The sequence below is a fragment of the Hordeum vulgare genome, chromosome 4H (genome assembly GCF_904849725.1).
Source record: "Hordeum vulgare subsp. vulgare chromosome 4H, MorexV3_pseudomolecules_assembly, whole genome shotgun sequence".
NCBI lineage: Eukaryota > Viridiplantae > Streptophyta > Magnoliopsida > Poales > Poaceae > Hordeum > Hordeum vulgare.
This window is the reverse complement of record NC_058521.1, coordinates 331,151,236-331,174,189: the sequence shown is the minus strand read 5'-3', so window position 1 is coordinate 331,174,189 and position 22,954 is coordinate 331,151,236.

Genomic DNA, 22,954 nt, shown 5'->3' with positions numbered 1-22,954 from the left:
AACACCAAAAGTTTTTTTCAAACTTCAACCACTATCTAGGAACAGTCAAGCGTGGTGTTTTGGCCGCAATTTGAACTCGGCATGAAAATTTCAAAAAAACCAAAAAATTGAAAAACCTCTGCATTGTGTCATTATATGTGACCAAGTTAAGATTAAAAATAAATTTTTAATACATCAATTATTTTGAGAAAAAGCTCTCAAAAATGAGGTATCATATGTGAAGGATCGTGACTTCCAATCCAAATGATCAATCTTATGAACACATCGATGGTATAGTTTTTTCAAATGTTCCCATATTGTGCACAACGATGCATATTGGAATGACAAATAATGTTGTCGAAGTAAGTTTTCATTTTCTTTGGATGGAAAATTCATTTTCCATTTTTTGAGTGTCCAAAATGAGTTTTTTGTGAAGGACCTACCATATATTTGTTGCAAAATTGGGTCGAATCATTTTTCTAAAATATTAGATCATATTGAATGTACAGTTGACCAAATGGTTGGGTGTCGAAATCTTTGAGCTACCACTCGTGAAAAACATAAATTTCCCTCGATTTAATAGAAACCGGGTCAAATCTGAACTACAACTGCATCATAGATTGCTTTTTTATTTTTTACAAAAATCATTTTATGTACAAAAGTATCCATTTAATCACATGAACACCAAAAAATTCAAAGATTCAACCGCTAGCTAGGAACGGGCATGCCCGGCGTTTTGACCGCATTTTGAAATGGGCATGCAAAATTCAAAAAAAAAAATTTGTAAAACCTTCACATTGTGTCATTATATGTGACCAATCTACCAGGAAAAATTATAAACTTGTAATACGGTAATTATTTCTAAAAAGTGTTCTAAAAAATGAGTTATCATGTGTGAAGATTCATAGCTTGTAAGCGAGATGGTCAATCTCATGGCCACATTAATGTCATAGTTTTCTCAAATTATCTCATATTGTTCACAAGGGTGCATATTGAAATGACAAACAATGTTGTCTAAGGAATTTTCATTTTCTTTGGACGAAAAATTCATTTTCCATTTTCCGAGTGCCAAAAATGAGTTTTTTGTGAAGGAACTACTATATATTTGTTGCAAAATTGGACCGAATCATTTTTTTATAATATTAGATCATATTTAATGTATAGTTGACCGAATGATTGGGTATAAAAAAGCTTTGAGCCACCTCTCGTGAAAAAGACAAATTCCCTCGATTCAGCAGGAACCGGGTCAAATTTGAACTACAGCTGCATCATAGATTGCTTTTTTATTTTTTACAAAAATCATTTATAGGTACAAAAGTCACAATTTAATCAAATAAACACCAAAAAAATCCAAGATTCAACCACTAGCTAGGAACGGGCATGCCCGTTGTTTTGACCACATTTTGAAACGGGCTTGCAAAATTAAAAAAAATTGTAAAACCTTCGCATTCTGTCATTATATGTGACCAAGCTACCAAGAAATATTATAAACTTGTAATACAACAATTATTTTTAAAAAGGGTTCGCAAAAATAAGCTATCATGTGTGAAGATTCATAGCTTTCAAGCGAGATGATCAATTTTATGGCCACATTCATGGCATAGTTTTATCAAATGATCTCATATAGTGCACAAGGGTGCATATTGAAATGAAAAACAATGTTGCCTAAGGAAGTTTTCATTTTTCTTTGGACGGAAAATTTATTTTCCATTTTTTGAGTGCCCAAAATGAGTTTTTTTGTGAAGGACCTACCATACATTTGTTGCAAAATTGGACCTAATCATTTTTCTAAAATATTAGATCATATTTATTGTACAATTGAAAAAATGGTTGGGTGTCAAAATCTTTGAGCCACCTCTCGTGAAAAAGACAAATTTCCCCTGACTGAGCACGAAGCGGGGTCAATTTGAACTGCAGGTGCATTATGGTTTGCTCTTTATTTTTCCCAAAAATCATTTATAGGTACATAAGTATCCATTTAAGCAGACGTACATGGTGTGGTGGCAAGACGTCAAGGTTTGGATGGTGTTTGAGGGCCCCAACTCCAGAGCGCGCAAACTGGCATGCCAACCGCGTGGTCACTGTGTGACCTTGGAATTGCCATGTGTTCTTGGTGGCCGAGGCATGTCTGATGTGTTGGACACTACCCCGTAGGTGTTACGAAGAAGAATACAACAGAAGAATCTTACAAGGAGACAGAACTAAGCTCAAACATGAATCACTAGCCAAGTGTTTGATTAGCGGTTGGGGAAATGAACAAGGCCAATGAGCGTGAGTTTTTGCTGAGGATGATCATCAACTAAGGAGACTCTCTTGGCAAATTTTCATCTCAAACCGAGGAGCCTAGGTGGCACTTGCTTTCCAAAGTACCACATTGGACAGAAATATGAATGTTGAAGCTGGGCTCAAATGAATGAATGGATTGAGCTAAAATTTGACAGAGGATAGTAATTTGGGTGTAGGTAGGTAGTGGAGAAATTGGATACCATTTGGACGTGGAAAAGTGGTTCTTCCTTCACAATGCTCTTCTTTGGACAGAATATTGGGAAAAGTATTGAGAGAAATTGGCTAAATGAAATAAGCTAAAATTTGGTGGCGATAAATTATATAGGTATCAACCTTCCGTGGTAAAGTTTCATAAATAATTAAGCAATATAAAATATAGTTGCTTCACAAACTAAAAATATGACGAGAATAAAAGTTTGGATGATGAGGTCACATGGATTGCTGGATAAATCTAAATTTTGCGGAGAGTGATTATTTGAGCATATGAAACATTTGGAAAAATCTCACATCATTTGGATATCCTAGCCAGTACTTCCTTCACAAAGCTTCTTTTTGGATACAAACTTTGGAAATTTGCTGACGAAGATTTACTAGGGAAATGGAGCTGAATATTGGCATGTAGAAAAGATTTGAATATGTAAGAGAGTTTGGAAAGTCTGAGGGGAATAGGAGGAGTCTAGATAGCACTTGCTTTGCAATGTGCCAATCTGGGCAAAAAATAGAAATTGATGTTGGGCTCACATAGATGATTGGATTGAGCTCCAATTTGGAGAAGGGTGATAATTTGGGCATATGAAGGCGCTCTAAAAATTTCATAACAATTGGATAAATAAATATGTTACTTCCGTGACAATACATTTAAAAAGTAGGTGGACTTAAGTACCAATGCATCCAAGTTCACATCCTCATGAAAATTTATATTGGTCGTAATCAGGTAGAAATAAGGTCGTTGACCACTGTTGTCTCCTTTATGACCAATTAGTGTAAGGAAATTTCAGGGTTTGAGCCCTTCCTAGCGAAATGGTCATGGATTTACGACCAATTCAGCTGGGGTCACTCAGAGTAGGTCACAAGTTGACATATTTCTTGTAGTGACTTAGCAGTAGCATGCTTCAGACGACCGAGCGCTACTGCTAAATTGTACCAGTAGCGCCTTTTCTTCTGCGCATTACTGGTATTTAGTAGTAGTGGCTTTCCCGTAATAGGCGCTATTAGTAACATTCTACCCATAATATTTTCCCTAGCAGTGCATAGAAACTTCTAGCTCATGTTTCTCATCATAAGCTTTTATCATCGCTTCTACTATATGTTTAGTAAAAGCTTTATTTTGTTCATATGCATTGGGTGACCAAATATTGGATTGCAACAAGTGTTGGAAATATGCCCTAGAGGCAATAATAAAATAGCTATTATTATATTTCCTTGTTCAAGACAATCGTTTATTATCCATGCTAGAATTGTATTGAATGGAACCTCGGGTACATGTGTGGATACATAGACAACACACTATCCCTAGTAAGCCTCTAGTTGACTAGCTCGTTGATCAAAGATGGTTAAGTTTTCCTAGCCATAGACAAGTGTTGTCACTTGATAATGGGGTCATATCATTAGGAGAATGATGTGATGGAAAAGACCCAAACCATGAAATGTAGCATGTGATTGTGTCGTTTTATTGCTACTCTTTTTCTGCATGTCCTATGACCGTGAGATCAGGTAACTCATTGACACCGGAAGAATACCTTGTGTGTATCAAACATCGCAGCGTAAATGGGTAACTATAAAGGTGCGCTATTGGTATCTCTAAAGGTGTCCATTGAGTTAGCATGGATCAAGACTGGGATTTGTCACTCTAACACCCTGGATTTTGCCCATTTCTTTTTTTCCTTTGATTTTGGTCTGGTTTTGCTTTTCTCTGGCTTGATAGTCTTGGAACCTAAAGGGGTCATCCTTGATTCATCTTCCCTAGTGGCTTTCCAACCATCAAACCATCCCAAGACTTTGTCATTTCCATCTTGAGCCAACCCCAATATTCTTTTCCCTGGGAATATTCCTTTTTCCTATTAAAGGAATAACCCTGTTGCCTTGGGTTGTGAAGCAACCCACATTTCGATCATTCCAAAAATTCCCAAATAATTCTCATAAATCTCTTGGGTCATATCTTCCTCAGATATGACAAAATCCTTCCTTGCCATGTTCAAAAATATTCCTCAGATATTCCTTTTCTGATTTTGCCCTATCTGTCAAGTTGTGAAGCAAGTACCCCTTTTATTTGCTTTCTTACTCTCAAAATTTCTGGGCACTCTTTTCTATCCATATTAGTGTCTCATGCCAAAATTCAACTCAATTGAGCTAGTAAATATTTCTTGGCAAAATTCCAATGTTTCCGATCTAGAAGTAGCTTTGTGAAGCAAGTGCTAGTTATGAGTGTTCAAATGAGTTGAAACTTTGCCATCATCTCAATATGCTAAAATTATGCCTCTCCACCAAATTTGAGCATCACTTCTTCAACCATGTGACCACATCATCAAATCTTTGTATCTGGTCATTTTTTGGATTATGAAGCAACTATATTTTATGTTGCTCCATAAATTCTGAAATTTTACCAGGACATTCTCCTACCTATAAAACCTGTCTCAACCAAATTTGAGCTCATTTTATGTAGCCAATTAGTTCGAGTAATTTTCCTAAGATTTTGTCCAATGGGATACTTTGTGAAGGAAGTACCACTTTGGTTTATACAGATGGTATGCAATTTATAGAGTGTCTTCCTAATCCCAAATAATTCATCTCCTCCAAGTTCCAGCTCCATCCAAGCAAGTATGTGAGTGCCACATCAAAATCTCTATTCTAGACCAAATTAGCGAGTTGCAAAGCAACCCTATCAAATATTGGTCATGTGCTCCTCAAATTTCACAGGATTATAGTCCTTCCTACCCTAAATCTCCCAGACATGATGCTTTGCTCTTATCTTCTTCCTGTTGATCACAGTGAGGTGCCCAAGTTTGCTGCATGAAACTTTACATGATCACTCCCATCTAACCACAGTTCTTTGCTTCGAGCCATCACCTCTAGGGGCTATTCCTTGAAGGGACCATACTCCAGACATGGTTTGGGCGACTAGAGCACGTGGCATCGCCGAGTTCACGCGGTGACCACCTCCCTGGCATGCCATGGAGGCGAGTTGCGTTTTTGCTAGCTCGGGCCCCTCCTTTGCTCGTCGTTTCCGCACACCTCGTCGTGTCCAACAGCTTCCCCGAGTTGCCCTCTTCTCCTTGGAGCCCTCTCTCCCTCTGATTTCTGCCTCGTCGCCCCGCGACGAGCCTTGCCCCTATTCTACTTGTGACCATCATCGTCGTCTTCCCTCTCGAGCTCTCCCGAAGCTACCTCCTGTTTCTCCTCGCCCGTGGAGTCCCTGCCAACGTCGCCGTCGCCTGCCACGTGCCCCGGAGCACCAGTGCGGCGATAAGGCCACCACGGCGGCGATGCTAATCTGCTCACCTCGGCCGGCTATAAAAGCTGCGGCCTCAAGCCTCCCTTGAGCCCTCCCGGAGCACCTCACCATTCCCTTCTCCCTCCTAGACCCTCCCCTGCTCGAAGGAGCAAGCTCTGGTGTCCAATTTCTCCTCTCTGGCCACCATGGTCGCCAGCCTCTTCCTCCTAAATCGGCTCCGAGCCGAGCTCCTCCTGCACCCCTGACATCTTCAACGACTCCCCTTCTCGCCGACGAATGTCTCCCTCCCCTCAGTTTGCTGCTGGAGCCACTGTGGCCGCCGCTCCCTTCGGCACATGAGCAGCCATCCGACATGGTCGGGGGCGCCGCTCTCTGGTCCTCCCCCAGCTTCGCCACCTATGGGGATGGATGCGGCCCGTCGTGCTGGTCGCCCTGATAGGTTGAGCGCCACCAGAGGTAGCCCGTGTCGCCGGTGGTCGCCGTCGGGGCCGGCCCCTGCCCCAGCCAGGCAGGAGGGGACGCGGAGAAGACGACCCACAACCCCTGCCAGTGGGTCCCGTGCGACAGTGACAGAGGTGGTCAACCCCGGGCCCGCCCGTTATTAAGTGGAAGCGCGTTTATGAGAATACGCTTCCCTGCTATGAAGGCGTATATCGGTTAAACTGCATCCTAGAATATGTTTTCGGTTTCAGAAAAATGTAATCTCGCTGGTGCGCCTTTGGTTTAAGCCACCACAGGCTTGTTTGGGACTTCAAATGGGCGTATCTTTTTGTTCGGGACTCCGATTCCGGTGATGCCAAAGCCCACGTCTTCGTCTCGTCGAGCCCATCAAGATAGTACCATTTACACTATGTGATCACACAGTGGAAATGACCATGTTGCCCCTGCCGTAAATAGCCCCTCCTCCGAGAGAGAACTGTTTCCGACGATTCCTTCCGCGAGCTTCTCGCACTTCTTCCCGGTGGATCCCTTCTCCCAGGCAAGCCACAACTCTAATTTGCATAATTACAATACAATATCATAGTTTAACCTATTAATCTAATCGCAATTATAATTATTCGTAATATGGAATAGTTTATGCAATGTTTGAGTAAACTCTTGAATAAGTGACTACTATAGTGAGTACTGGATTGTTAGTGGCTAGTGTCTTACACACTAGTCGATGCCATGATGTTGAGATTACTTTTTATGATTATTCGGGGTTTCATCTGACAGTTTATGGATATGAATCAATAGTAGTGGCTTGAGCTTATTGGTTATCGGACTACCATGACATCGGAGTGTCAGCTGTGACAGAGATATTATTCGGAGATAAGATAACTTGGTGGTTGATCTAGAGTCACCTGTCCGGGATCATCAGTGCAACCACATTTGCTGATATGGGACGGCCTTAACTTGGTCTGATTGCGTGCTCTTTCACCGGTACCTCCAAAGAGGGAGGGTTATGCACGCGTGCTACCTTGGCCCGGTAGGCGGTGATAACCCTGTGAGCCAGTTGAGTTGTTTTGTGCGCACGTCCCCGTTTGGGACATTTTAGTTTGGCCACGACAGTGGCATGTGTCATGAGGACACAGGGCCACCCAGTGTAGGACTCCGGGGGAGGATGAATGCCGGTGGTACGATGAAAGAGTCACGGGTCAAACAAGTTTCGTTGGAGCAACACTGGTCCACTCGAATGGGATCACGAGGTCAGTGCTCCATGATGTAGGTAATGTGTGCAACCTCTGCAGAGTGTCAATCCTATTCAAATAGCCGCGTCCACGGTATTGGACATCCCGTCCAAACCTCAGTAGTTGGTCAACCGTAACTATGATAGTAATGATGGAAGAACTCGTCTGAGTATGGCAAAAGTTGGGCATCATGCCGGTGATAAGTCTTGGTGTCCGTCTTGAGGATATTTGCTAAAGGTTCTGAGTAAGATCTCAAGAGTTGGTATGACCAGAGTACGGTGTTAGTAGCCTGGTATAATTATTTTTTCAACTACCCCTTTAGTGATAGCAAAATCTTGATTGCTATGATGTTGTCTTGCCTTAATGCTAATGTTTGTTGTGAGCTTGCAAGTACATTCAAAGTACTCACCTGGCGTGTCATGCCAGTTTGCAGGTCATGCCATGATTGCTTGATTGTCGAGGATTCTGAGTTGCGAGCTAGGATGTGCGTTCCAGCTAGAGTCCCTGCGGAGTGGAGTTCATCACATCCGTTGTTGTTCTGCTGCTAGTGTAGGAATTACCGTAGGATGATGTAGTATCGCCGAGGCGATGTAATCTAAGAACCCTTGTAATCTTTTCCATAGTAATAAAGAGCTGGTTTGTTCTATGCCAATGGTGCCTTATTCCAGAAGACTTGTCCCTGGGCTGGAATACGGGGCGTTCCGGTTTCCTCTGAGCCGGGGTGCCATAGTCACTCCGTGTGACAGAGAGGTATCTGAGGGCCCACTCGGTAATACAAGATCAGAAAAAGTCTTGCAAGCATTTTGACTAAAGAGTTAGCCATGAGATTTTGTATTACAGAACGAGTAAAGAGACTTGCCGGAAACGAGATTAAAATAGGTATAGAGATACCGAAGATCGAATCTCGGGCAAGTAACATACCGAAGGACAAAGGGATTGTTATACGAGATTAACTGAATCCTTGACATAGAGGTTCAACTGATTAAAGATCTTCATAGAATATGTAGGATCCAATATGGACATCCGGGTCCCTCTATTGGATATTGACCGGAGAGTGTCTCGGTCATGTATACATAGTTCTATTACCCGTAGGGTCTGCACATTTAAGGTTCGGTGTCATTTCAGTATAGTTCAATTATTGATGTTGGTAACCGAATGTTGTTCGGAGTCCCGGATGAGATCCCGAAGGTCATGAGGATTTCCGGAAGGGTCCAGAGACGAAGATTGATATATAGGAAGTATCCATTTGGATCCAGAAGGATGTCAGGCATTACCAGTAAAGTACCGGGGGTGACGAATGGGTTCTAGAGTTCCACCGGGACGGAGCACCTACCCGCGAGGGGACCAAACAGGCCAAAGGATGGCGCACCAGCCCCTGGTCAGCTGGGCGGCCAACCCAAGAGGGCATATCTCGGCCAAAGTGGAGAAGAGAGAGAGAGGTGGGGCCAAACCAGAGGAGTTCTCCTCCAAACCGACTTGGAGGAGGACTCCTCCCTCCTCCTTTGCGCAGGCCAAAACATAGGTCAAGTCCCTAGGGCACCACCCTCCCTCCCTCCTATATGTAGTGGAGGGTAGAGAGGCTTTTTACACCACAAGCCATGGCGGATCCCTTTCTTCCTCCACCACCTCGTGACACCCCGTAGTTATTTCGGTACGGCACGACAAAGCCCTGTTGGAGTAGCTCCACCATCATCACCGTCACGCCGTCGTGGTGCCAGAGAATTCAGCTACCTCTTCATCTCTTTTGCTGGATCAAGAAGGCGGAGACCGTCATTGAGCTGCACGTGTGCTGAATGCGGAGGTGTCGTCCGTTCGGCGATAGATCATGATTGGATCCCGGGGCGGCTTACGGTTTGGATCGCGAAGGCGTTCGACTACATCAATCGTGTTTATTAACGCTTCCCGCTTAGCGATCTACAAGGGTATGTGGATCCGAACTCGCCTCTCATAGATGATCATCACCATGGATAGGTCTTTCGTGTGCGTAGGAAATTTTTTGTTTCCCATGCAACGTTCCCCATCAACAAGCAAATACATTCAACCAAGGAACAACTCTCATATTTAAAGTCCTTGTAATTAAAGATAGTGGGCACATCACTAGTTAAATTTGACCTCTCCAAACCCACTTTTTTCATTTTTATCATTTAGAACATCACCCTCCAAACAAATGGGACACCTACTAGATAAAGTTGACTCACAACCAGTCCCTTTGTCATCAAATTTCAGATTAGTAAATGAAAATTTAATAGCAAAAACACCAATCATTTTAATATATTCATCATGATTATGGTAAAAAACGGGTGGAAGAGCTTTTTCTAAGAATTCTCACTTAGCTCTCAACCTAGCGTTCATCTCCTTACTTTAATTGATGGAGACTTGGATATATTTAATGGACTCATTAGTATCATGCTTGTGAAGAAAAAATTAAGAGTTTCCATATCATGAGGAATTCTATCCATATTTCTAGCCATATCATCAACTTTATTAAACTTTTCTTGTACCATAGCATCGAAACCTTTTTGAGAACTTATAAATTCTTTAATTGTGTTATCAAGATCAGAGGATATCCTATTATTATCACTAGAATAATTTCCATAAGAATTACCATAATTATTAGAGCAATTACCGGGATACAATCTAGAATTGAAATTTCCTCTATAAGCATTGTTGTTGAAATTATTTTAAGAGATAAAGTTCATATGAATAGCATCATTATTTTGCTCAGTCAAAGTAGGTAAAGGCATATCATTGGGATCAACATGAGCATGTTTTACTAGCAACCATATTCATAAGAGCATCCATTATATCACTCAAAGCACCAAATTCCGTAACAGAATTTACCTTCTTAGTAGTTGGAGCTCTTTTGGTGTGCCATTGAGAATGATTTGCCATGATATTATCTAGAAGTTTGGTGGCCTCTCCCAATTTCACCTCCATGAAGGTACCACCTGCAGCAGAACTACGAGATTTCTAGACACAAAATTTAGTCATGCATATAAAGTTTCTATAATCATCCATAAACTTAAGCCATGCGTGGGAAAATTTCTAATCATTTGTTTCATTCCGTGCCATGATTGTGCAACATGTTCTTGCTCATGTTTTTCAAAATTCATAATTTGATTACAAATATAGATAATCTTATCGGGGGAAATACTTGGCAATGAAAGCATCTCTGCACTTATCCCAAGTTCCAACACCATTACAAAGTATAGATGAAAACCAAGCTTTAGCTTTCTACCTTAGCAAAAATAATAATAAGTTCAATTTCAAAAGATCATTATCCTCATCCTTTTTTTTGCATATCACAAAATCCAACAAAAGTATTGACATGCGAAGCCGGATCCTCATTAGGACATCCAAAAAATTGTTCTTTCAAAACAAGATTTAGCAAGGCAGCATTAATATCATAAAACTCCACACTGATGGCGGGAGGTATAGGAGACTAATGAAATCATCATTATTAGTATTTGAGAAGTCACACAACTTGGTTTTGTATTGAGACATAGTGACCAAACTAGCAAAGTAAGAAGCAAAACAAGTAAACTACCAACTATAGCAAGCAAACAAGTAAACTAGCAAAGTTAAATATTTTTGTGTTTTTGATATCTTTAAGCAAGCAAATATAATAGAAAATAAAAAGTAGAATAAGTGAATCATAATTTCTGTGAAGGTACTTGATAGGTATTTGGTGATACTCCTTGGTAACGGTGCTAGAAATTCTTCATACTACTTGTAAATTGTGTTGGTATTTTCCCCGAAGAGGAGGGGAGATGTATCACAATAGAGATAAGTATTTCCCTCAGTGATAACCAAGGTTATAAAAAAAATAGGGGGGCCATGAAAACGCCAGTCATCAACGCTTGCACACGAAAGAGCACACACTTGCACCCAACGCGGGCAAGAGGGTTGTAAATCCCCTTGAACTCGTTACTTGCAAGCGATAAGAAGTGATAGATACATAATAGATAATTATAAATGAAAAATGAAAATAAAGTAAATAAATGGAAGAAATATTTTTCGTATTTTTTGTATTTGATTTATTAAAACCCCGGTCCATAGTTTTCGCTGGAGGCTTCTCTGTGGTAGAAATCATATGGTGGGTAAACACATTACAATTGGGCAACCGATAGAAAAACATATAGTCATGCAATATTTGTTCATGTCAATGATTATTACATATACGCATCATGTCCATAAGAAAGTAGATCGAATCCTGTGTGTATCTACTATTATTACTCTATCCATCGACCGCTATCCAGCGGGCATCTAGAGTATTAAGTAAAACCGAGTAATGCATTAAGCAAGATGACATGATGTAGATAAAGTATACCGAAATAATATGAATAAACCCCATCGTTTTATCCTTAATGGAAGCAATACAAATATGTGTTATGTCCCTTTCTATCACTAGGATTGAGCGCCGCAAGATTGAACCCAATGCAACGCACCACTCTCGATGAAGATAAATCAGTCTAGTTGGCCAAACCAAACCAACAGATCCGAGAGAAATACGAAGCTATCATAATCGTGCATATAAGAATTTGGAGATAAGTCAAATAATTATCATGAATAATATGAACATAGACCCAAAATTCATCGGATCCAAACAAACACATCGCAAAATGGTGATTATAGAAGATCTTGGCAAGGAAGAACATATATAGAGAGAGATAACCATGTAGGTACTAACTATGGACCCGTAGGTTTGTGGTAAACTACTTGCACATCACCATGGGAGCAGAAATGTTGATGTAGAGGCTCTCCATGATCGAGCCCTCCTCAGGCAAGGCACCGGAACAGGGCTCCAGATAGGCACATGGTCGAAAAGTAACTTGCGGCGGCAAAAAAAGTTTTTTTGGGAGGCTCTCTACTGTTTTTCCCAAATATGTGAGTTTATAGCAAAGAGATCAGGGCCATAGGAGCTGGGAGGTATCCCCAAGCCATCAGGGCATGGCCATCCCCCCTCATGGGCACACCTTGTTGGCTTGGGGGCACCTCGTGTGCCCTCTGGTCTTCCTCTGAAACCTTGAGGTCTTATTTTTGTTCCAAAAAATTGTCCAAATGTTTTGTTGCGTTTGGACTCCATTTGGTACAATATTCTCGAAAAGCGAGAAAACATGCAGAAAACAGCAACTGGCACTGGGAACTAGGTTAATAGGTTAGTGGTCAAAAAAGATATAAAAAATCATATAAATGCTTATAAAACATCCAATATTAATAATATAATAGCATGGGACAATAAAAAATTATAAATACGTTGGAGACGTATCACTTAGCAGTTGCACGGGTAAGAGGTCGGCACTACTACTACTTTTAGCGGTAGCGCATGCCTAAATCCATGTGCTACTAGTAAGTGAGGCCCGCAGGCTCGCTATATGTATAAATAGTAGCACCACTAGGTGCAGGACCCTCGCTACTGCCAGATTAGTTGCAACATGGGTAGTAGACCCAATGTTTCTACTATGGCATACCTTGGGGTGTACCGTGGGGACTATTTAGTGTCGAGTGGCCCGTGCTGCTACTAATATTTATCTCTAACGCTGGGTGTGTATCCATCCTCCTACTATACTATTAAACTATAGAGAGGCTTCCCTATGTCGTGCGATTCCTAAGCATCTACTCCCTCCGTTCCTAAATATAAGTCTTTTAAGTGATTTCATTAAGGGTCTACATACGGAGCAAAATGATTGAATCTATACTCTAAAATATGTCTATATACATCCGTATGTAGTCCACTAGTGAAATCTTTACAAAGACTTATATTTAGGAACGGAGGGAGTACTAATTAGCTTTTCCCTACCTACTAGTGTTTTCCTGAAGTTTGAGCGGTTTGCCAGTTAGATTAGTCGTGTCTTGCTATTTTTGATTAAATAGTTAGTTGATTATGTTGTGTATTGAACTTATGTAGATTTTTGGTTTCTTGCTATGCTAATTCTTCACTGTCATGCACTTACCTATTTTATGTGTGTACACGGGGATTAATTCCCATACTATTTTACTTAACAATTACCACTAGATTAGACATGCAATTGCCATATTGCTTAATTAAATGACTATGCTGTCACGGCGATTAGAGATACTTTTTCCATGGAAACTAAGGGTTACATGTGTCGGTATTTTTTGAAAGAACAACAATGCATGATTGCCTCTTTCGTCACTCGGGGTGTAGGGACCCCGACTCATAAGTCGAAGGCGCTGAATGCATGTGTACAGTGATCCCATGATCAATTCTCACTAAACACACAAAAACCGAATTACAAGAGTTTTACATCCATTACATAATGTGTTACACAAATATGATGATCATGGCCAAGTATTCTATACATGAAGGCCAAACATCAAATAAACACTAGCAACGGAAATATTCAACAATGGCATGGATCCAAGCCATCTGCCTTAGCCTAGAGGCATTCTGACTAGGAAGCGTCCTAATTCATATGTTCATCACCAAGGTACTCTTCATCATACAACTATCCTTACATTCTTGGCCAAGTAAATAGCGAGGGACAAGCCAGTGAGTAATTTTGAATGTACTAGCTAGCAACCCATATTCAGAACAAAGTAAACAATACATGGTATAACACTAAGTAGGTACTCTTGTGGAAAGCTAGTTTGAAAATCAATATCATGTCCTATCACTTTGTAAAGCATGCATCAAGGGGTTACCAATATCAGTATGAACAGAGTTTGAACAACTCAAGTTTAACCATTGAAAAGGACGTGGATGTCGTCTAGAGGGGGGGGGTGAATAGGCGCTTTAAAATAGTTAAGGTTTAGGCTTGAACAAATGCGGAATAAAACTAATCGTTTAATATGTCAAGCACAAAACCTACAAATAACTAGGCTCACCTATGTGCACCAACAACTTATGCTAAGCAATATAAACAACTAAGTGATAGCAAGATATATTACAATAAAGAATATGTCTATCACAAAGTAAAGTGCATAAGTAAAGGGTTCGGGTAAGAGATAACCGAGGCACGGGGAGACGATGATGTATCCCGAAGTTCACACCCTTGCGGATGCTAATCTCCGTTAGAGCGGTGCGGAGGCACAATGCTCCCCAAGATGCCACTAAGGCCACCGTAATCTCCTCACGCCCTCGCACAATGCAAGATGCCGTGATTCCACTAAGGGACCCTTGAGGGCGGTCACCGAACCCGTACAAATGGCAACCCTTGGGGGCGGTCACCGAACCCGTACACGTGGCAACCCTTGGGGGCGGTTACCGGTACCCGTACAAATTGCTCGGGGCAATCTCCACAACCTAATTGGAGACCCCGACGCTTCCCGGAGCTTCACACCACACTGATTGAGCTCCGAGACACCACCAAGCTTCTAGGACGCCAAAGCATCCACGAAGAACAATATCAAGGGTACTAAGTACCAAAGGTAGTAAGCTTCTCAACTTCTCACTTCCATGTATCACCGTGGAGAACTCAAACCGATGCAACTAATGCAATGACAAGAACACACGAAGTGGTCAAGTCCCTCACACTCAAATCCCTCCACAACAACAAAAGCTATGGAGAAATATGAGAGGAAGAACAAGGAGCTCACAAAGAACTCCAAGATCAAGATCCAAGGGGTTCCCCTCACATAGAGGAGAAAGTGATTGGTGGAGATGTGGATCTAGATCTCCTCTCTCTTTTCCCTCAAGAACAAGCAAGAATCATTGGAGGGATAGAGAGTAATCAAGCTCTAAGAATGTCAACAATGGAGATAGAACAAGAGCTCAACGGATGGATAAGACCAAGGGGGAAGAAGACCCCCTTTATATAGTGGGGGAAGGAATCAGACCGTTACCCCCACTTTCTGCCCGAGCTCCAGCGGTACTACCGCTGGCTGCAGCGGTACTACCGCTGGCACTCCAGCGGTACTACCGCCAGCGAGCGGTACTACCGCTAGCTGTAGCGTTACTACCGCTGGCACTCCAGCGGTACTACCGCTGGCCCCAGCGGTACTACCGCTGGGCCCATGGTAGTGCAACGGCACTACCACCGCCAATAAAGTCTTCACAAAAAGGTCCGTCCACGAACAACCGCTAGGCAGGCGGTACTGAGCTCCTGGAGCGGTACTACCGCTGACCAGGGGCGGTACTACCGCCAGTCAGCGGTACTACTGCTAGGGCCAGCGGTACTACCGCCAACTCCAGCGGTACTACCGCTAGGTCCAGCGGTACTACCGCTCGCCACTGAAACAGCCATAACTTTCGCATACGAGCTCCGAATCGAGCAAACCCAAGCTTGTTGGATTCAGGACGACAAGGGCTATCCAAACAGCTTGTTGGAAATCTTAAGACCATGCGGTTATGAATATGCCAAAGATATAGAGATGTGAGATCTCTATGAATGAAGAACCGGCAAAAACTCCAACATCAAAAACATCATAGTAGATGCATATGGACTCCGTTTTCGATGAACTAGAGCTTGTCACGAAGATGACCATAAGCTCTAAAACTTACAAAGAGAAACACCAAACAAGAACCAAGAAGTATGATGCAAGGATGCAAATGGTTTGAGCTCTCAACGAACGATACAATCAAGCTACTCACTTGAGAGCCCCCCCCCTTGATAGAACAACAATCTATCCTAACCAGAAAACCTATCAAGGGCAAACCTATACCTTGCACCTCGTCCTCTTGAACTAGATGATGATGATCTTGGCTTCCTCAAGATGGACCACCTTTCTTGATTGTGTTGGCTTGATGAAGACTAGTTGATTTCTCCCCCATACTCACTATGGGTGAGCCACTCTTCAGCATATCTTCACAAGTCCATTGCCACCACAATGGACGGCAAGCTTCAAGCATGCTATCTTCATGCTGATCCACTTGAACTTGCACATCGCAATCTTGATGACGATCACAACTTGTCGTCATACTCCATGGGTTGTATGAGATCTTCCCTTTGACGCAAGCCCACGGAAACACACCTAACCCCCACATAGAACTCTCACGAAGACCATGGTTAGTACACAAACACGTAATGGACAATGCTTACCATACCATGGGATCACTTGATCCCTCTCGATACATCTTGTACGCTTTGTGTGTTGATCATCTTGATTTACTCTTTGTCCGAGATCTTGATCAACCATTGATGATGATCACAACTTGACGTCACACTCCATGGGTTGTATGAGATCTTCCCTTTGACGCAAGCCCATGTAAACACACCTAACCCCCACATAGAACTCTCACGAAGACCATGGGTTAGTACACAAACACGTAATGGACAATGCTTACCATACCATGGGATCACTTGATCCCTCTCGGTACATCTTGTACGCTTTGTGTGTTGATCATCTTGATTTACTCTTTGTCTGAGATCTTGATCAACCATGTGTCTCTATGACCATTCTTTGGATAATACCTTGAATACCATCTTGGTCATCATATAAACTCCTTGAACCCAACTGATGAACTTCAAGAAGTGCCTGTGGACAAATCCATACCATGGGATCACTTGATCCCTCTCGGTACATCTTGTACGCTTTGTGTGTTGATCATCTTGATTTACTCTTTGTCTGAGATCTTGATCAACCATGTGTCTCTATGACCATTCTTTGGATAATACCTTGAATACCATCTTGGTCATCATATAAACTCCTTGAACCCAACAGATGGACTTCAAGAAGTGCATATGGACAAATCCTATAAATGTAACTTAAGGCAACCATTAGTCCATAGGAATTGTCATCAAGTACCAAAACCACATATGGAGATATATGCTCCAACAACCATCTCATCACGTCATTTGACTTAGGTCAAGAATTTCTTTCCAACACACACACACGCCAAGTTTGGTAAAACAATCGACTTAGCCCAAGAGCAGCTATCCAACTGTCCTTGAACATGGACACGACGATTTGAATAGTTTGACACTCTATAGAGGTTGCACACTTTTCCAACAAGGCTCGGGGAACTTCCATGTCATCCACAACCCGCGATATATTACATAACCGACGTAAGCACTCGAACAATGTCTTTCTCTTGACAACACTAAACAAAGAGTCGTTGTACATCACATCATACTATCCATGAGGGGACACAACGGTGTGTCCGGTGTGTGTGAAAACAACCATAGTCTCCATTTAGGCATGATCCCATATTGACGGTGACCATGCCACCACTTCCACTAGTCTTGTAGGCTGTCTGCTAGCATTGACCAAAGTAATGAACAAATCCCCGTCCCATGAGGGCTGTTGTGGTCGTACATGTAAGGTTGGAGTAACGACTGCAACTTAAACCAATCCCGTTTTGAAAACAACACACTCAGTTGCCCCGGTTCACCCGGTTCACCACTTCTTTGGTAAAACATTTTGCTTTCCATACGATTGCAAATTCCTATCCCACTTGCATGGTTAACTACATAGCATCCTAACTACTTCCCACCCTCATAACTCTCAATGGAAATTAGAGTCATGCAAAATGCAAGTATCAAGGATAAATGCATCAGAGACAACCCAACAAGGTGGTCACCACTCATGCTTTTTAATGCAACAAGTAAACTGCTATATTGACATGCATAAAAGGGATCCTCAACATGGTCAAAGGGTTGCTTGCCTGGTCAGCAAAGTCTTCGATTCGTCTGGTCCTTCACCACACTCCACCTACTTCGTCGTCTACCTTTGAAAGCAATCACCTTAAGCCATACAACAAGGAGCAAAAGTAAAAATTCTCAAAAATAGGAGTTTCATTTTCCTTGGACACATGTGGTTATAAGAAAAATAACCAAAGAGGTTCCACCAAATTTGGATCATTAAGGATTTTTCAATAGCTCAACAAGGTGGAAGTGAAGGGGTTAATGATTCTGCAATAAGTTTATAGAATACATTTAAAAAAATGAGTGGAGGCACTCATTAAATAGGATTTTATTTTAGAAACATTCAGAACTTGCTTTCATGGGATTTGGAGTTTGGATGAATTCCCTATAGATTTGCAAAGTGGACCATACTTGAAGAAATGGTGGAAAAGTTGAGGTTGCATATGGAGTATATGGAAAAATATTCATAATTTAAGTCATCGTTTGTGATTCACCTAGGAGTGTGAATCACTCCATTTGGACCAAAGGTGAGCTCGTGATGATTTACCAAAGCTCAAAGCACAAATATAAAAATAGAGTTTAATCATCTAAGTGTACACGAAAAATTCACTCGGAAAATGTGCAAGCTAATATTTTTTATAGAGTATGATCTTTGAAGTCTCTAGGAATTTGAATCGTCAAATTTGCAATTCGTTTCAATTTTCTATGAATTATTTTATCCCTCTCAGAAAACAAAAGGAGAAATAATTACCTAAGTGGGTCAGATCGACTAAGCAGCACATCGCACCGGTGCGGAACACGAATTGGGTCGGCCTAATGGCTCGGTCGTGTGGGGGCATCGTGCCATGTCGAAGGTGGGTTCCCATGGGGCGTATCTTTCGTGCGCATGAGGATTTAGGTGAAGTCATCTCCACTTATCGAGGGGGTAGGGCCACGACCACCTATAGGCGGGCCTTGCTGGCACACCCTCCTCCTACCTCCCGCCGAAAACAGAGGAGGGGCAAGGAAGGCCGGACGAGCGCGTATCAAAGCCCGCCCCGATGGCACAGGCCACCTCCGATGAGGCTCCGGCTACTGCGGAGCTCAGAAGGATGCGGCGCACCCATTCAAGTGATGTGCTCATGTTGAGTAAGGTTGTAACAATGGGGGCTTGGATGACCGTGGAGGACACCGACGACCCTCGTGGCTTCGAGCGCATGTGCGTCCCCGGAGGAAGAATGGCGCTGCTGGGGCTTCGTGATGACCCACAATTATAGTGGATCAATCGTAGTCCTTTCGATAAGTAAGAGTGTCGAATCCAACGAGGAGCAGAAGGCTCTGATAAACGGATTTCAGCAAGGTAATAACTGCAAGCACTAAAAGTAGCGGTAACAAGTCATTGTGTAGCGAGGTGAAACATAGCAAGCAAAGAGTAACAAGTAACAAGTAGTAGCAATGGTGCAGCAAGTGTCCCAATCCCTTTTGCAGTGAGGGACAAGCCTGAACAAAGTCTTATAGGAGGAAAAATGCTCCCGAGGACACACGGGAATTTCTGTCATGCTAGTTCCATCATGTTCATATGATTCACGTTCGTTACTTTGATAGTTTGATATGTGGGTGGACTGGCGCTTTGGTACTGCCCTTACTTGGACAAGCATCCCACTTATGATTAACCTCTCTTGCAAGCATCCGCAACTACAAAATAAGAATTAAGACAATGTCTAACCATAGCATTAAACTAGTGGATCCAAATCAGCCCCTCATGAAGCAACGCATAGACTGGGGTTTAAGCTTCTGTCACTCCAGCAACCCATCATCTACTTACTACTTCCCAATGCCTTCCTCTAGGCCCAAATATGGTGAAGTGTTATGTAGTCGACGTTCACATAACACCACTAGAGGAAAAACAACATACATCATATCAAAATACCGAACGAATATCAAATTCACATGACTATTATCAGCATGACTTATCCCATGTCCTCAGGAACAAAAGTAACTACTCACAAATCATAATCATAATCATGATCAGAGGTGTAATGAATAGCATCAAGGATCTGAACATAAACTCTTCCACCAAGTAATCCAACTAGCATCAACTACAAAGAGTAATCAACACTACTAGCAACCTTACAAGTACCAATCGGAGTCGCGAGACGAAGATTGGTTGCAAGAGATGAACTAGGGATTGGAGAGGAGATGGTGCTGATGAAGATGTTGATGAAGATGCCTCCCCTCCGACGAGAGGAGTGTTGGTGATGACGATGGTGATGATTTCCCCCTCCGGGAGGGAAGTTTACCCGACAGGATCGTCCTGCCGGAGCTCTAGATTGGATCTGCTCAAGTTCCGCCTCGTGGCGGCGGCGAAACCACGAAAAAGCTCCTGATTGATTTTTTCCTTACCAGGACGCTTCATATAGCAAAAGAGGGGGCTAGTGGGCCTTCAGGCAGCCCACAAGCCTGCCCTGCGCCACGAGTGGGGGTGGTGGCGGTGGGCAAGCTTGTGGGGCCCTAGTGGCCCCCCTCCGGTAGTTCTTTCGCCCAGTATTTTTAATATATTCCAGAAAAAATCCACGTAAATTTTCAGGGCATTTGGAGATGTGCAGAATAGTGGACTAGGATTTGCTCCTTTTCCAGTCCAGAATTCCAACTGCCTGAATTCTCCCTCTTCAAATAATCCTTGCAAAATAAGAGAGAAAAGGCATAAATATGGTACCACAAGTAATATAACAGCCCAAGAAGCAATAAATATCAACATGAAAGCATGATGCAAAATGGACGTATCACTTCGCGATGGCCATATGAGGGTGCTCGAGTAGCTAGAGGGAGAGGAAGACCTCAGGCTGGCTCGAATTTGTGTAGAGGACACCGGCAAGGACTCGTCCATGGACATCGATGGAAGGCATGATAGGGTGAATGGGGTGGTCCGGGAGGTTCACGGGAGTGAGAGGTGGAAAATGGCGCCGACTAGGAGGCTTGGGGAAGCCTTATATGGCTGGGTGGCGGAGCACCATAGACGATGCTCACGGCCACAGCCTCGGCAGCCCGAGGGGCCAAATTGGCGCTTCAGATCATGTCTAAGGGCTTCATGGGCACGATCCTAGAACAGATGTGATAGCTCGATGCCGACGTTCCAGAAGATTCTCCTTCTATTCCGTTTTCGTCATGGGGTTATTTTTATTTGTTGCATCATCATCGGATCATGCGCATCATCAGCATTGCATCGGCAACCCGTTGCCGTCAGTTTTCAAAACTTGCATCCGTTGTTAGTTGCCGGTTCTCGTCGTTGTTCGTTCTGAGCCCGTTCACACACGCACGCGCCCGCGACATCGTCAAAACCCCGTTTTAAAAAGTGTGTATAAAAAACTATCTCTCATTGGGTTGAGATTTGACGTGCGGTATTATTTTAATATAGGTAGGCCGCGTGTCAAATTTCGTCGCGATCGGAGTCCGTCTGGTACCCGAACGGTCGACCGTAGCGGCACCGTATCCGGTCTAACGTCGGACATTTTTTCGGTATTTTAAAAATACGTTGCCGGGTGCCCGTTTTCCCTCTCATCTCCGCCTAGCCCCTGTGCACAGTGCATCGACCCTACGTGCAGCACAGTCCGAAAACCTCCCGGAACCCGAACCAGGCGGTCGTGACGTTGGATCCGAATCAACCCCTCTTTTCCCGCAAATTGTCATTTGTTTTTCAATAGGACCCCTAGTCTATTTTTTACGCAACCGTTCGATTTAGATCGGAGGGCCGATTAGACCTTCTTGGTAATAGTGTTTATTATGCAAATCCGGATCAAAGCCTATCCTAATCCTAGCCCAGCCGGCCCAAGGCCCACCTACCCCCGCTAGCCCTAGCGATCGAGCAGCTCTGCCCGATCCCCATCTCCTCTCCCGTTCGATCCAGGACAACCACCACCGCCCCGCACCAGCTCCTTCGTTCGCCCCAGCAGCTCGTGCCCGAAACCAGTAGCTCCTCCAGCCATGCCGCCCTAGCCCCTTGCCGAAGCACGCCTCGCCGGAGCATCCCGAGGCCGCCGCCGGCACCTACCTGGTTCGACCCTGATCCCCGTGCTATGCTCTCTTTCCTCCCATCTCTCTCCCTCGTCTCATCTCTCTCTATGTCTTTGTGACAGCCCGATGCCGACATTCCAGAAGATTCCCCTTTTCTTTCCATTTTCGTCGTGTGTCTATTTTCTTTTGTCGCATCATCATCGCATCATGCGCATCATCTGCATTGCATCGGCATCGTGTTGCCGCCAGTTTTCAAAAGTTGCATCCGTTGTTAGTTGCCGGTTCTCGCCGTTGTCCGTTCTAAGCCCGACTGCACTCGCACGCGCCCACGGCATCGTCGAAACCTTGTTTTAAAAGTGTGCGTAAACTTTCTCTGATCGGGGTGAAACTTGGCATGCGGTCGTAATTAGTTCTAGCTAGGCCGCCTGTCAAATTTCGTCGCGATCGGAGTCCGTCTGGTACCCGAACGGTCGACCGTAGCGGCACCGTATTCGGTCTACCGTCGGACGTCTGTCGGTGTTTTAAAATTCGTTGCCGCACCGCACCGTTTCCCTCTGTTCCCCGGCTAGCCTACTCTACGCGGTCATTTAGCCGACCCCGCGTTCGAGTTCGTTCGTTTACGATCGCGTGGGCGAAAACGGGGCCGGATTCGGATAAACCTAGCCCCCCATTTGTTATAAATAGGCCTCCCCCTAATTTTTAGGAAAATCCTAAACCTCCCATCGTTTTCCGTGCCCGCAGCTCCTACCTCAGCCGCCGCCAGGGCCCGCCGAGCCCAGATCGGGCCCAGCCGAGCCCATCCGCTGTCGCCGCCTCGCCCGTGGCTCCCCTCGCGCCTCCCGTGGCTCCCCTCGCGCCGCCGCCAGCCACCACGAGCACCTGCCCGCGCCGCCCCAAGCTTCCCCGTACCCCGCCGCCTTGCGTCTCCAGCCGCCGACCACGGCCGTTGCCTCGCCGGTGCCCCGCCCGTTCTGCCTCAGCTCGCCCAGCCCTGCACAGCTTCTCGTGCCGCCTCGTCTCTCCCGCGCAGG